General features: G+C 34.4%; 1 pseudogene; it reads left to right on the plus strand.

The window, feature by feature from the left end:
• Positions 1-2,041, plus strand: part of LOC123252308 — a 191,126-nt pseudogene extending 189,085 nt beyond the window's left edge.
• Positions 2,042-16,026: the final 13,985 nt, after the last annotated feature.

Genomic DNA, 16,026 nt, shown 5'->3' on the forward strand with positions numbered 1-16,026 from the left:
CAATGGGAGACTGAAATTAGAGAAGTCACTAATTAGAATTTTGAGCTTTGATTAATCCCTCCTAAACCATTCATCATCTAGCATGCACTTATATCAACTTGGCTACTCCCTGAAGGATGAAAATTTATATTTAGATGTTTCCAATTCTTTGACTAGAACTTGATCATTTTCATTAGTATGCTTCCCCACCCCCACATGATAGAGAAAGTAGTATGAGACTAACAAGAAGGAAGTTAGACTTTAACATAGAGTATTATTTTGTTAAGATATAGCATGGCACAAAACAACACTATATTTACCCAAATATATATGCATATACTTATGTATTACTACATGTTTCTATGATAATGGTGTTTATTAAGAGAAAAAATGATGCCTTTCTGATGTATAAAATTTCAGTGAAAGGAAGAAAATAAAGACAATTCCTCTATGAATCCTTCAGAGGTTTACCAATAACTTTTTTCCAACTGCTTATCAGATATTCTGTGCATCTATTCAATACTTATTTTGAGAATTCTTCATTGACATTCTACTAAATATCCTTCTCTCTGATTCCACAGACTAAACTAATCAGTTTTTTTCTAACTTCTAGCACATGAAAAAGTGATTGATTTTTTTTCCTTCAGGTTAATATTCCATTTGCCTTTGTCTCTGATCCTGATAATAACCACCCCATGTTGCATTCTGAACTATTTAACCTTCTTTTATGGACAGCAAATTATATATCTGGATGGAAACCAATTCATCTTGGTAAAAGATTTCATTCAATGCAAACCATGAACCATTCAGTGACATGTAAAACGTGGTTGTTTTGCTCCTGTTACGGTCGATGTTGGGCTTGAATTAATTGTGCATTTGTCTGACTATTTGCCTTCCTTGTATGTGTGTGTGCACACGCACGTGTGTGTGTTTAAAAAATAATTAGTATTCTGAAAGTAACCTATTCATTACCTAGAAAAAGCAGCAAAAGAAAGAATTTGACATTCAAAATCAATACTTTGCTGAACATTTAAAGCATGCTAGAAATATCAACAGGCACCAGCCATTTATGTTCTAGACAAAGTTCTAATTAGCAATTCATGTAAAATGGGTAATTCATTTCACTATTTCCAATCTTGATTTTCCTCGTTTCATATGTTTAAAAATATTTAATTAAATAAGGAATATATTTAACCTTTCCCTTTTTTCTTTCAATGCATTTTAGTCTTGAGGTTGAGACACAAGAACAATTACATAAATCACAGATATATGACATCATCTGGGTGGGTAGTTCCACTCAGAACCTCACATCCAAAAAATTCTCTAGGATTTTTTCAATGACAAGGAGCTCAATCAGAGTATCAATCCTAATGAGGTTGTTCCCTATGGTGCAGCTGTCCAGGTTGTTCAGGACTTGCTAGGGCCAGCTATAATTCCCTTTTCCTTCAATACTGAAACTGTTGCTACAATGACAATTCTGATCAAATGCCACTGTCCTATCAAGCAGACACATATCTCTATCACCTACTCAGACAACCATCCTGGCATGTTTATTTAGGTTTATGAAAGTGAGAGTGCAATAACAAAGAATAACAACCTATTTGGCAAGTTGAAGCTCACAGTAATACCCTTGGCCCCCATGGGTGCTCCTCAGATTGAAATATTAGTTGACATTGATACAAATGACATTTTAAATGTTTCTTCTGTGGATAAGAACACAAACAAGAAGAATAGGATCACCATCACCAATGAAGAAGTTTGTCTCAGCAAAGAAGGCATTGAGTACATGATTCAAGAGGCTAAGAAATACAAAGCTGATAATGAGAAGCACAGGGACAAGCCAGCTTCCAGTAGTTTTATTGAAACATGCTTTCAACTTGAAGTTTCGCTAGATAATGAGAAACTCCAAGGCAAAACTGGTAATAAATGAAAACAGAAGATCTCTGAAAAATGTAATAAAACAATCAACTGACTGTAAAAGAACTAGACTTCAGAGAAGGAAGGATTTGAACTTCAGAAAAAACTATGTATTCTTGAAGCCCTTCAAGTCCATCTTTACTAAACTGTAACAGAGTACATAGGTTGGGCACTAGGGTAGGGAGTAACTCTTTATGAGTGGTTTCTTCTTGAACTCCTATTGAAGAGATCAACTCAATATCCTCAGTATAAAGTGCATTCCACATAGCTTTCCGAAAACTGAAGTATCAAAATCTGTGGTCAAAGCGGTGGCCACATTTAATTACCAAATAAATGTGAACATTCTGAATACTTGAACATATGCAAAAAGAGAAGTGAAAAAATATTGTGCTTTATCAATACTAAATACTTGTGAAAATGCAATTCTTGTCCTAGAGAATAAAAATCTATTTAAAATTGGCATCATAAAAAAACAACTTATGGGTTTGATACCTTATCGAGAATTAGTTAAAGCCAATGTCCAGTGCAGACAGAGGGCTGGAGAAAAAAATAGTGTCAGTGAATACTTTGAATATGTGATGCCTAATCTCTTCACTAAGAAAGCAAATTAAGTATTTTCAGGTTCAGAAAATTTGTGGGCTCCTTTAGGTTCACTGTTCAATGTAATGTTTGACTTCATAGAGAAGGGTGTAAATATATCCATAGTATCGTTTCACAAAACAAATGAACAACAATGAAAAATTGAGGAGAAAAGTCTTCAATTAACTTTGCATGAAAATAAATTAAGCCAACTCCTCCTGGGAGCATTTATATATGTAACCAAGGAGAGAACAACGAAGAAATGTAAACCACAACAAATATGTTGTCATTTTTATAGTTATGTTCATTGATGACAATAATACAACCATCATAAATAACTTCCACTACTTCAACATGCTATGATCTATTCTATATGAACAATTGGCCCTGATATTTAAGAAGATGATTTGAATAAAAGCAGCTGGGCTGCTTTTTTATTTTTAGTATAGGTAGAAAAAAATCTGTTTTGAAGACAACAAAATATTCAGTTAATTGAAGAATCAATGATTAACATATCTCCAAGGCAGAATTTTTTTTGAAAAATCACAGATGATGCTTTTCTGTAACCCACTCTCTAGATATATACCTACCTCACACAGTTATGCTATCTATATGTATATAGAGATATACAAAAGTACACAAATACATATGTGCATGAATATGTATGTATTTGAATATGTGAATATCATAATTCAATTTAATTCAAACAAATCGACATCATTAAGCATCTATGATGTGCCAGACTATTAGACTGCTAAGGATATAAAAAGAGACAAAGAACAGTCCTTGCCCTCAAGGAGCTTACATTCTAATTGGGGAAACCAACATATGAACATAACAAGCTATGTACAGAATAAATAAGAAATAATTAACGGAAGAAGGCACTGGAATTAAGAGGGGTTGGGGAAAACTTCCTGTAGGAGGAGGAATTTTATTTGGGACTTTAATAAGACCAAATAGATATATTCTACTATGAAAAATTGTCTGTAAAACCCAAGTGCTTGTGTTCTCAATCTCTTAAAAAATTTCTTGAGAATGGTCTGTGCACATGTTAAATATATCATTTAGGCAAGGAGATAAAGGGAATATCTTGGATTTTGCAGATAATTTTCTATCATCTTTATGATAAGACGCATAAATTGAAGAAATAAAGCATGTAAAAGTCCTACTCTGATTGAGGTTTATTTTTTAAAGACTTTGATAGAATGAAATGAAGTCCTCAAGATTCACTTCAGACCAAGTTATCTCCTATTCACATAATAAAATTATCCAGTGTTCTATGATACAAGTCAACATAGAGTGATGACTTTTTTAAATGGGTGGTGACATTAAGCAAGATAAAAAATGGGAAAAAATATGTTTACCTAGGCTGCTTGTCTGACTCATAAAAGATATCTCACACAGAGGCAAAACAAAAGAATGACTTATTGGTAATGGGATTTTCCAAATGGTTCTTTTCCTTAAATATTAAACTACCTGCATTAAAAGTCCTCACACTTTGAAATTCCGTTTAAGTCACATAAAACCCAGTGGAATTGCATGTTGCCTGTGGGAGGGGGGTGGGAAAAGGGGAAGGAAAGAATATGAATCATGTAACCTTGGAAAATTTTTCATAATTAATCAATAAAATAAAAATAAATTTTATTTAAATTTTTTAAACCCTTCGTCTTGGAGTCAATACTGTGTATTGGCTCCAAGGCAGAAGAGTGGTAAGGGTAGGCAATGGGGGTCAAGTGACTTGCCCAGGGTCACACAGCTGGGAAGTGTCTGAGGCCAGATTTGAACCTAGGATCTCCCATCTTTAGGCCTGACTCTCAATCCACTGAACTACCCAGCTGCCCCCTAAAAATAAATTTTAAAAAGTTCTGTTTAAGTCAACAACAATTAAAAAAAATAATTTTAACTCCTGGAGTTAGAATGACAAAATATCCCATGTCATGGTATTCTGCATTATTGACTGAGTGTCAATGGTTTGTTTTCCCCTGGTAAGGAAGCATGGTCTAAGGAGGAAGCTTGGGAGCCAGGAGACTGTCATTATTCCTGGTTTAGATGCTAATAGTCAAGAGGTGGTCAGTCAGTCACTCGACTTTATCCTCTTCTTAAAAATGGAGAGGCTGAACTCAATGATGTCTAAATGGTCTATTTTCTGGTAAAGGGCTTGAGGGCTGATGCTGAGGGACTCTGAATGGCTTCTCTCTCAGTATCTTCCTTGGGTGTAGCAGGGGGGATTCCTAATTATCTGTACAGAGACCTCCCCTGAGAAGGAGCCAACCCTCCCCACCACCCGCTGACAAACAAGACGGGCACTTGGAGGGAGAGACAGGAGGCAGCATGTGTCAGAGAAGTCGCTAGCCTGACCCCAGACTCTGATGGAGACATCCCTGGCCTTGGATCCTAAAAACCTTGGGAATAGCCATGCTGCCAGCCCAGTGGGAGATACAAGCTGGGGACGACTTCTTCCTGCAGCAACTACAACCCCAGCTTCTCCCAGCAGGGACCAGCAAGGAAAGACCCAGAAAGGAGAGTTCTTATCCCCAAAGTCCTTTGCTCAGGGTCCAACATCACAAATTCATATTTGTACATATATTATAGAAATATTTGAATTTATTCATGTTGATTCTATGATTATGAGTAAATAATAATAATTACACATATTATATGTTTATATAGATATAAATACACATAATAATAAATGACAGCAAGTGTGTGAGTTGCATGCTTGAGGGTCCACTCAGTTCAGGACAGCTTTAAACAAATCTATAGGTATGTACCAAACCAAAACATATATTCATGTTCCTATATATCTGTAGGGGTAGTGAGACACATCTTGGGTTCATGCCTTGCAAGTGACATAAAGGTTGTGTGTCCCTGATCCATCTGCTTAAATTCTTAGGGCTCCAGGCAACTTACTCTGACTATTAACTGCAATCCAAAAGTATAATTTGAACTGTACAATCTGAGAAGGCATAATCTGAATTGAGAGAGGTTTGTTTATTTGTTTTTTAAGTAGGAGTTTTTTTATAATGAAAAAAAAAACAACCTAGATCTAGTCCAATGTGCATATAAATAAATTTATATGTGCAAATGTCTTAGATAGGTACTGGATAGCATTTAATAAATTTTGCAATGCTTTTAATTATTTCAAACTGCTCACTACTACAAAATTTTGTCTCATTAATTATGATATTCTCCCAGTGAAGCTAAAAAGACTGCAACCCCATTAATACATGCCCTTGGAAGAATAAAAGTTTACAACTACTCCATGGAAAAATGGAATGGGACGTGGTAGTTGGAAAAAGGTTGACAGATTATTACTGATGACTTGCCTTCAATACTTGGCATCAAAGATGTCCCCAAGGACAAGTATGGACAGAAAAGAGTGTAGTCTTTTCATATAGGTAGAATAAAGAATACTAGATGGAGAGTCCAATATTATTTTAATACTCCCACTTTCTTAAAAGCAACAAAAAGAGTATTGCACCTGACCTAAATGGAGAGGAATACAATAACTTTTCCCCCTTTATTGTTGCTGATGTAAAATATCAGCAGCAGCCTCAAAGACTAAATACTCGTTATTGTTTTTACTTTATCCAGAAAAGTATCAGATTATAAGTGTACATAATTCCAGTTCTGTCTAAAGGGTTTGCTATTGTATTTTCATTCAGATTTGTTAGGGCCAGTAAAATTCTAATTTCATTTCCAAAGCCAATCCAAACTTTTACTTTATTTCTTCAATTCTAGAAATTTACTGATGGCCATCAATTGTAAAGGTGCTTTTGTTCATTCTCCAATGTTAACTAAGACCAATGACTCATTTCATAAGTCACTGAGCAGATGACAAAGGATAATGACTTGTAGTCTCTCGCCTGAGCTGGGGGGGGGGTAGCTTCAAAGAGAAAATACAAAGGTAAAAATCTCTTTACCAAGTATCCTTTGTAAAGCCTCAATGTAGTTAATTTATACATCGTGCAATTATATTTTGAACACTGAAAACATCCAAGTGGTAATTAATTGTCAAAAAGGCATTTAGTTCTGCCTTTTACTTTTGCAATGCTTTCCCTCAACTCAATTTGGAAAGTGGTGTGTACAAACTCATTTAGAGTAAGTAACTATGACTGTGTATGTCAGCAAGGAAGCCATGCACAACATGTTTTTCTATAAGAATTTATTGGAGCAGCAAAGGAAAGTCCAATTTGAGTACAAAACACATGATACTGTCCAAACTCTCTTTCTCAGGAAGGGAAAATTAAATGATTTGGCGTGTGCGTGTGTGTGTGTGTGTGTGTGTGTGTGTGTGTGTGTGTGTGTGTTTTGCTATATACTTCCATTTGCAGTTTTGTCTATATACATATAAAAAAATGTATTAGTCAGTCTTCTTAATACATTTTCAGAAGTTTTACATTATACTTTTAAAAACAGACAAAATGTGAATGGCAAAATGCAATATCCATCCCATAAGTGATATTTATAAGAAAAATGTATATAAAAACTTAGCTTGATATTGAATTGCTATCAATATATGGAAAATGAATAGAGGACTAAGAGTAACCTACACACTAGATCAGAGGTGACAGATATAAGGACCATAATAGTCCTGAGTGCAGCCAGAACCAGATTAAAATGTAATTGGAAAATAAATTTAACAAAATAACTAAAAATAAGGTATAATGTTAATATGTAGTTTTCTAAATCTATATGGGACTTACAATCTCTCTATGTAGAATTTAGAAACCCTCATTTCTATCTGAGTTCAACACTGTTTAAGTGGAAATTTTATAACCTTTAGACTTTATCTCCCAGAATTCTTCTCTCATCCCAAAATTTCCTTTTCCTTTCTGTTTACCTGCATCTTTTACATTATTGTATTTAAGTTTTGAGAAATGCCTCTCTTGCTCGCTCTTCCAAGTAAGGGTCTTTGGTGAGCACTCCCTGTTTTCTCTAGCTCCCTAGTTAAATATTAATAAATCTTTATAAATATTATACTTTGGAGATATCGAATATTAATTTTAAAATCTACAACACCACTGAACTAAATTGCTGTATCTTTGAATTGCATCAATGGGAGTACCTTAAGAGGTCAATATCTACTCAAAGCAGAAATTCCATCTATAGTATCTCTTATAGGAAGTCATAGAAGTTCTATTCAAATAACTCATGCATATTTATTATTCCTCATGGTGGTCCATTCTAATTTTGGAGATTTCTAAATATCAGGAAGTTTTTGTTTTTGTTTTGTTTTCTCCATATGTTGAGCAGAAAACTGAGTCCTTGAAATTTCACCCTTTAGTCCTAATCTCATTCTCTAGGAAAATAAACGTAAAAATAGAGCCAACCAAGCTTCCCCTATTGAGTTTTATCTCACTCGTTCTTATAAATATATCTTCAGGTACAAAAAAGAATTGGCATTTGTGATTCCTAAGTCATTATCAATGATAGTTTAAAAGATTGTGGCATGTAGGAGAGATACCACAGGGGTGGAGAATTAAAAATATCCTGATCATCTGCCTCCAAACCAAATGGAAAAAATTGTAATCACAAATTCTAGGCCAATGAATTTGGCTTCAGTTCTTGAAAAAATGCTAGAATTACTTGGTAAAGAAATAACTGAACTTCTAGAAAAATACAATTATGACAAAGAACAAGAGTTGATTTGATCAAGAAGAGGTAATGACATACTAGTCTTATATCCTTTCTTGATAGGGTTACTAAATTGAAATATAAGAAGATTATCAGAGATATGTTTTATCTAGATTTTGGCAGAGATTTTTTCTCTCTATAAAATCTCTCATGTTCTTCATTTAGAATACATGGGACAGACAATAGCATAATTAAGAGGATTTCAAAGTAGTTCCATGCGCAGATGAAGATCAGTCAATAATTTGCCATCATCTTGGAAGGAGGTTTCACTTCTAGTGGAGAAACTTGTAGTTCTCTATTTGACCCTCTCTTGTTTTAAAAAATATATAGAAATTATTTGATTGGAGGCAGAAATAACAACTGTATCAAATTTGTAGACAATTCAAGGCTAAGAGGAATAAGTAAGACAGTGAATGACTGGTTCAGACTCTAAACCAATCATGACATGCTAGCCCAGTGATGGCAAACCTTTTAGAGACCACATGCCATATCCCAGCCACCCCCCCCCATACTAAATGCCACACCCCTCCTTTCCTGCCACCTTACCCTAGACAGGGGATAGAGAAAGGGAGGGGAGTGTTCTGAGCACTCAGGGGATGGTGTAAGCACTTCCATTGGGCTGCTGGGCAGAGGAGTGGAAAGGCATGATGGAGAGGGAGAAGAGAGCAGTCCTGCTTGAATCCTTCTGCCTTTCTAACTAACTCTGGTGGATGACAGACAGCACATGTGTCCCAAAATAGGTCTCTGTGTGCCATCTTTGGTACCCATGCCATAGGTTCCCCATCATAAGGCTAGATGATGGTACCAAATATTATAGGAAATTTAATAGAGATAATTACTTAACTTTAGATTCAAAAAATCAACTTCACAAATATATTTTATAGAAATTTGTTTAGACATCAGTTTGTCTGAAAAAGATCTGGTGATTTTGTGCATTTTATTAATTTTTAAACTCTTACCTTCTAGCTTAGAATCAATACTGTATATTGGTTCCAAGGCAGAAGAGGGGTAAAGACTAGGCAATGAGGGGTAAATAAGTTGCCCAGGGTCATACAGCTAGGAAATAGCTGAAGCCATATTTACTCCAGAAACTGCCATCTCCAGGCCTGGCTCTCAATCCACTTGGACACATAGTTGCCCCCTAGTTTGGGGGCATTTTAAATTAAAAATTAGTCAATATTCAACTCTCAACCAGCTAATCTCCTAGACTTGACCATTATCTCTGGGAATTTTTTTCCAGGAAAATTCAATTTATTCAGAAACTCACTCTTCCTCATCAACTTGGCCTAGGACCCTAGGACTAGGTTGGTTAAGGGAAGAAAGATTTGTGAATTTTTAGCCCGTAGTAAAAAAAGACTCTAAGGAATATGATAGCTGCCTTTTACTATTTGAAAAACTGTCACACAGAGGAAGGATTAGACTTGTTCTCTTTGATAGCAGTGAGCAAAATTTGAAGCAATAGGTGGAAGTTGCAAAGAGGCAAATGTAGGCAGAATAAAATGACAATTTCCTTAAAATTAGAGCTTTTTAAAGTGTGAAATGGCTTGCCTCAGGAAGCAAATGAGTTCCTCTTCTATTCAAAGTCTTCAAAGAAAAGATTGGGCATATGATTTCAACAAAATGAACATTGAAATCCTTTCTAGTTCTCAAATTATATAGTTCTTTAATGTGTAATCTGTCTTATACATGATAAATCTTCATGTTATAAAAGAGCTAAATGCTCAACTTCACATCTTCTCAATGATACAATTACAGTCTCTTGAACCATTTTTCATACGGTATGGTTTTCAGATCTCTTTAACCTCCTGGTCACCCCAGTGCTTATGACAGCGGCTGGTACATAGAAGGTGCTCAATAAGTGTTCATTGATGGGCTGACATACTCTAACTTGTCAGCTTTCTTAAAAATATATTACTAAAAAACACAGGACAATATAAATCCATGTTTATCTTGAAATTCAAGAAAAATCTATTGTTTTCTCATGAACTTCTTTCTAATTATATTTCAATCCTATTCAGGTACCAATGATCTATGTGTGTATATGTGTATATCTATATGTTGGTAGATATGTATACATACATACCAACATTTAAATTCACATTCCTTACTCTTTTCATTGGTTCTCTAGATTTCTCTAGGTGGAACACAGAGATACTTGACAGAAACTCTTTGGTCTCACAAGCTGTAACACTCATTCTCTGGTATAAAGACACTGTAATGTGTCTTTAGTTCACTCATGGGGAACCTGAATTCTATTTACTGTAGGTAGGATCTTCTAGTTTCATGTTCATTACTTTTTTACCCTCAGTTCAGAGTAATGGAAAAATATGCTAATTCTAATAGTCATAATGCCCTACAATTCTAAGGGGTCATCCAAAAAAGAGAGAAGTAAAAAACCAATGATATATCATACAAATTGGATATGGAAACATGTTTTTACACCAAAAAATTGCTAAACATGAAGAATCACAGTGTGCACTAAGAAAGCATTTTTAATAGTTTTAAATTAGACCTACAGATGTAGTTGTTTGGGAGGCTGATCATTAAGCTTCATCAAGCTATAAAATAATTTGAAAGACTGCTATTAAGCCATTTCATTTTTTATCTTGGTACTAGAATCTGTCTCATAAAATAGCTAAGCATGATCTTCTCAATAAGAACTCTTCCTCTGTCTCACTGTATCTCTTGGTCTCTTTTTCTGACTCTGTCTCTCAGTCTCTCTATGTCTCTGTGTCTGTCTCTTTCTCTGTCTCCCTCTCTGTCTCTCTCTTTTTCTCTCTTTCTCTAAAAATTTTCCTGAAACTAGCCTGTTGCCATAGCCAACACACCATTGTAAATGATGTCACTTTGCCTTGCAGATCTTTACACCTTCAAGCTTACAAGATTACAGCTTGCAGCTCAAGGAAAAGAAATGTAAAGAGGCCAGGAATGGCAGGACCCAAACACAATTTCTCCTGGATGTAATCCCTAGCACTAGTTGCCAGATGGACCATATTGCACTGATACAAGAGCAAGGGAAAGGGCTCCGACCCTCTCCATTCCTCAAACGAGTCACATCTTATTGTCTTGAGGTCTTCAGCTAAGATAATGAAAGCCAGAAAAGCTGCTTCTTTTTAAATGTCCAATGAGTCATTATCCCTTTTCTCTATCTTAGGAAATAATCAGAAGACAGTCAGTGATTACTCATATTGGTCCAAAACCCCCAAATTCTGCCCTCACCAGGCAATTTTTATGTGTCATCAGAAATGGTACCTGAGGGTGCTGTGAGAAAAGGGCTTCATTACAGTTATAAAACATTATATCATAAGCAAAAGGGAAGGTTTTTTCTCATTTTCCCTATGATTATGTATTTAATTTCCTTCTCTTTTCCTGTTCTTATTACTACTAATTCTAACACTGTCAGGGAATAATGGAAATAGGATATTTTCGCTTTAATCATATATTTATAGGAAATTCATCCAGTGTTTCATCATTACATTTTTTCCTATAAAGTTTCACCTAATTGATGTCAGTTTGAGGTTTGAATTGTCACAGTAAGACATACTGGTGTAATGGAAAGATCTATTGGCCAACATTTTATTAGGGGGCCTATGTTTGGGTCTAATATTGCTCACTTATTTTTCAGGTGAACTTTGGGCAAGACCTTTAATCTCTCTGGAAATCAGCTCCCTCATCTCTAAAATAAAGGACTTAATGATCCATATGATTATTTCCCTCTTTGAAATCTAGATTTTAAGATCTTTTGAGATCCTACTTTTTCTTTCAAATTATTAGCCATCTCTCTACACTTCATATCATTTGATATTAGGAGATAAATTTGCCATTGGTGTCATCATCCAATTCATTGCTTTAAAAATGCCCAAGAAAACAGTTAAATACAGTCTCCTGTGGTATACAGAGATGCTAAAGTCAAATAAAATCAGATTCCTGGGGCCACATATTAACTTTAAAATAAATGAAAATTATCTATGCTGTATTAAATTTTTGTTAGACTTTTTTAAATTACATTTTAAGCCTCAAGTCCACCTTTCAACTTAACATTGATTTTTAACTAGTTTCTGGATCAAATATGTTAAGGAACTGTAAATGTATCTATCTCTACCACAAACCAGTCCACATTTTTGGTATTTTTTCACAAGAATAATATGAGTTGAATGCCTTGCTAAAATTCATATTTACTATATTTGTGGCATTATCTTGATTTAATAGCTGAGTAACCAAGCCAAAAATGGAAATGAGGTTCATCTGGAATGACTTTTTCTTAATGAACTCATGCTGATTCTTAATGATCACCTCCTTCCCTCTCTAAATACTCACAAACCATCATCTTAATAATATATTATGGACTATTACAAGTGATTGATTAAAAAGGTTAAACAATCCATTTTTCTTTCTTTTTCAAGATTGGAAAATATATTGCTCATTTCCTATTTCACTTCTCTTTTCCAAAGCACCTGAAATGTCACTGGCAGTGGCATAATAGCAACATTGTCACATTATTTTAATTTGCTAGCATGCAGTTTGTATTTGGTATGATGATTCCAATTCACTGACATTTTTTTGTTTGGTTTTGACGTTATTTTTGACAAACCTCAACAAATGACCAAATTTACAAAGAAAAACTAAAGAAGAGGATTATATATAAAACCATAAATTTCCACTATGTTTTGCATATGTATATGTACATAGGTTGTATGATTACATATGTAATAAGTGTGATATTTAACAAAGTAGCAAGGAACTTTCTCTGATTTTAACTTCTTTCTGACCCATACTAAAGTTCTTTTTTTTGCTTATTTGTTTTTCTTCTGGGCACTTTTTCAAACTTTGTAGATTTTGTCACATCTTTTACATCTTTACATCTGCTCCCAGCCCTGTAGAGCGTTCCATTGTTTTAATAAGCAGGAAAACAAAAAAAAATCAACATATTGCTGATTTATATAATTATATGCCCAATTCTGAACTTACAGTATTTAATCCTATACAAAAAGTCAGAAATAATCATTCACTTAGTCTCCTCAATTCATGATTGTTCACTCTTCTGATCACTACATTTGATTTCTATATTGTTTTCCTTTATATAACTGTAAATAATGTATAAATAGATTATTCCATTCTGCTATCCTCACTTTGAATGCATTTCTGTATCTTTCCAAGTTTCCCTGATTTTTTTATATGCATCATTTCTTAAAATACAATAATTCTCTAATAATTCATATATTTCAATTAGTTCCTATTTCTTTGTTATAAAAATCCCTGCTATAAACATGTGTGTACATATGAGATCTTTCCTTTTTAAAGTCTCTTTAGAGCATATGTTTAATAATAGCATTACTGTATCAATGATTAAGTGTAATTCCAATAATTTTTCAACTTTTGTAATTTTCAACAGCTAAGTAAAGTAAAACCTTAAAGTTGTTTTAATTTGCATTCTTTATATTATTGGTTATTTGAAACATTATTATGATTGTTCTTAGCTTGAATTTATTCTTTTGAAAACTTGATTCATATTATTTCACTATTCTTTTTTGAAAATTGTTAATAACTTTGCCCCTTCCTAGCTTTCTAATCTTCTTATAACTTATACTTCCACTAACTCTGTAATTCACTGACAATGTTTTCTTTTCTTCTTTTTCTTTTGCTCAGATAAAAATTCAGTATCTGGACTTTGAATATTTTGACTGATTGTGAATGCCTGAAATGTTTTCCTTCCTGAACTATATCTCCTAGTTTCCTTGACTTCCTTCAGGTCTCATCTCACCTGAAATTCCACCTTCTCCAAGAAGTGTTTCCCAGTTCAGCTTAATCTTAATGCATTCTTTCTAGACTACCCCAAAATTATATCATGTATATATCTGATTCGTTCCCAAGTTCTTTGCTGATTTTCTCCCTTTCTCATTAGTTTGTGAGTTCTTTGAGGATAGGGACTGCTTTCGGCACTCTTTATACTCTCAGCACTTAACACAGTGCCTGGCACGTAATAAACATTTCATAAATGATAGTTAAATGACTTAATGATCACTTATGTTCTGGAAGATTCTTCTTGATCTATATATGTATTAATTCATTTCTTGGGGTACTTTATCAGAGATATGTGCTACAGCTTCTTTTCTTTTTCCTAATTAACTGTTTCATGTTTAATATTAATAGCATTGTTTTAGTTCATATAAATGCTTTTTTATTTTATATAACTTTAATAATTTATTTATGTTATATGATTATCTTTAATTACCTAGGAAATTTTGCTCTAGATAGAGTTGTGGAAGATTTCATTCCATCTTCCAAATGTTATTGTTGTTCTTATTTTTGTTTTTAAAAACAAAGACTTTTATATTTACAATCAATGGAATTTTCTGGGCATCTCACTAAGCATTCATTTACAATCTCCTCACTTACTTAGCATTTCATTTCTTTGTTCTTTATTTTCATGTTATCCTGCCCATTCTCAAATAACTTTTCTTTATAGATAAAAGAGAAACACACACAAAGTATTCTCTCTTGTGAACGAAATCTCTGATCCAACTATTGATTATCTTATATAAAACAATAATTCAGTAAACATCATTAGTCATACATTATATGCAAGGTATTGTGGTCTATGTTATAAAAAATATAGAAAAGTCCATAATAGAGTTCCTACCTCAAAAATTAATTAATCTTTTGGGAAGAGATACAGGGTATCTAGTGAGACACTAGGCCAGGGCTATGACTTCATCATCTCTAGTTTTAAATGGATTCTGCTGTGTAGAATATAGCCTCACCTTAATCAGATACTAGCATCACTAATACACTGGCATTAGCATGCACTAATTCAGGTTCCTAGGTTTCTATACTTGGCTCTCATGTTTGATCTTATTACTCTTTCCATTTGCCAATATACCAATTTGCTTCCACAAAATTATAATGAACAAGGTGGTTTTACTAAGTGTAGTTGGTAACCCACTAGAAAGGTGTGTGTGGGAGCAGATCACATGCTGTGTGAGAGTGTGGCTCAGACAGAAACCCATTGAGTCTGTGGTGAAGGTGATTCTCCTGGTGGGGTTGGAGAGGAGATAGGTTTAAAGAGAGCAGAGCTCACAGTATGGAATATAGCTGGAGGGGAGTGGAGCTCTGGAGCCACTCCCACATGAACTTCTCATAACTCACCCCTCTGCCCAGTAGACCAAAGAAAACACTTCTTCCCTCCCCTCTCTGGAGTAAGAGGAGGGAAGGGAAGGTATGGTAAGGCATGACACTCAGTCTGGGAGAAGTGGGCACAGCACTTGGTCTGGGGGGTGGGGCCTGGCACTTCATCTCTAAAAGGTTCACCATCACTGGAATGTAGGTTCCCATGTTCAGACTTGGGAGATCACATTGGCATCTGAATGGAGGATGGATTGGAGAGAGAGAGATGTTATTGTTGTTGAGCATGATATTGATGTGGATGATGCTGATGATACTGATGATGTTGCTGCTTCTGCTGCTGATGATGATGATGTTGTTGATACTGATGATGATGATGTTGATGTTGTTAATGTTAATGATGTTGATGATAATGATCATGTTGATAATGATGATGTTGAAGATGATGATGATAATGGTGATATTGTTGATACTGATGTTGGTGATGTTGATGATGATAATGATTATGATGATGATGACAACAATAATTGAATTTGGAGTTGGAGGTTTTCATTCCAACTTAACCTTTCTGACCCTTCCTACTGTAATGATTAAAGTTTTCTTGGAGACTGTCTCCAACCTCTTTCACCCTTCCATTCTACTGGTCTTCTCCCCACCTCCCCCCATGCACTTATTTATGCAATATAAAATTACCCCATTCTATTTCCTTTCCATTTCTCTTAGTATTATCTTCTTTTTTACCCCTAGTTATATACATACATACATACATATATATATATATATATATATATA

Source organism: Gracilinanus agilis, chromosome 1 (genome assembly GCF_016433145.1).
Source record: "Gracilinanus agilis isolate LMUSP501 chromosome 1, AgileGrace, whole genome shotgun sequence".
NCBI classification, from domain to species: Eukaryota; Metazoa; Chordata; class Mammalia; order Didelphimorphia; family Didelphidae; genus Gracilinanus; species Gracilinanus agilis.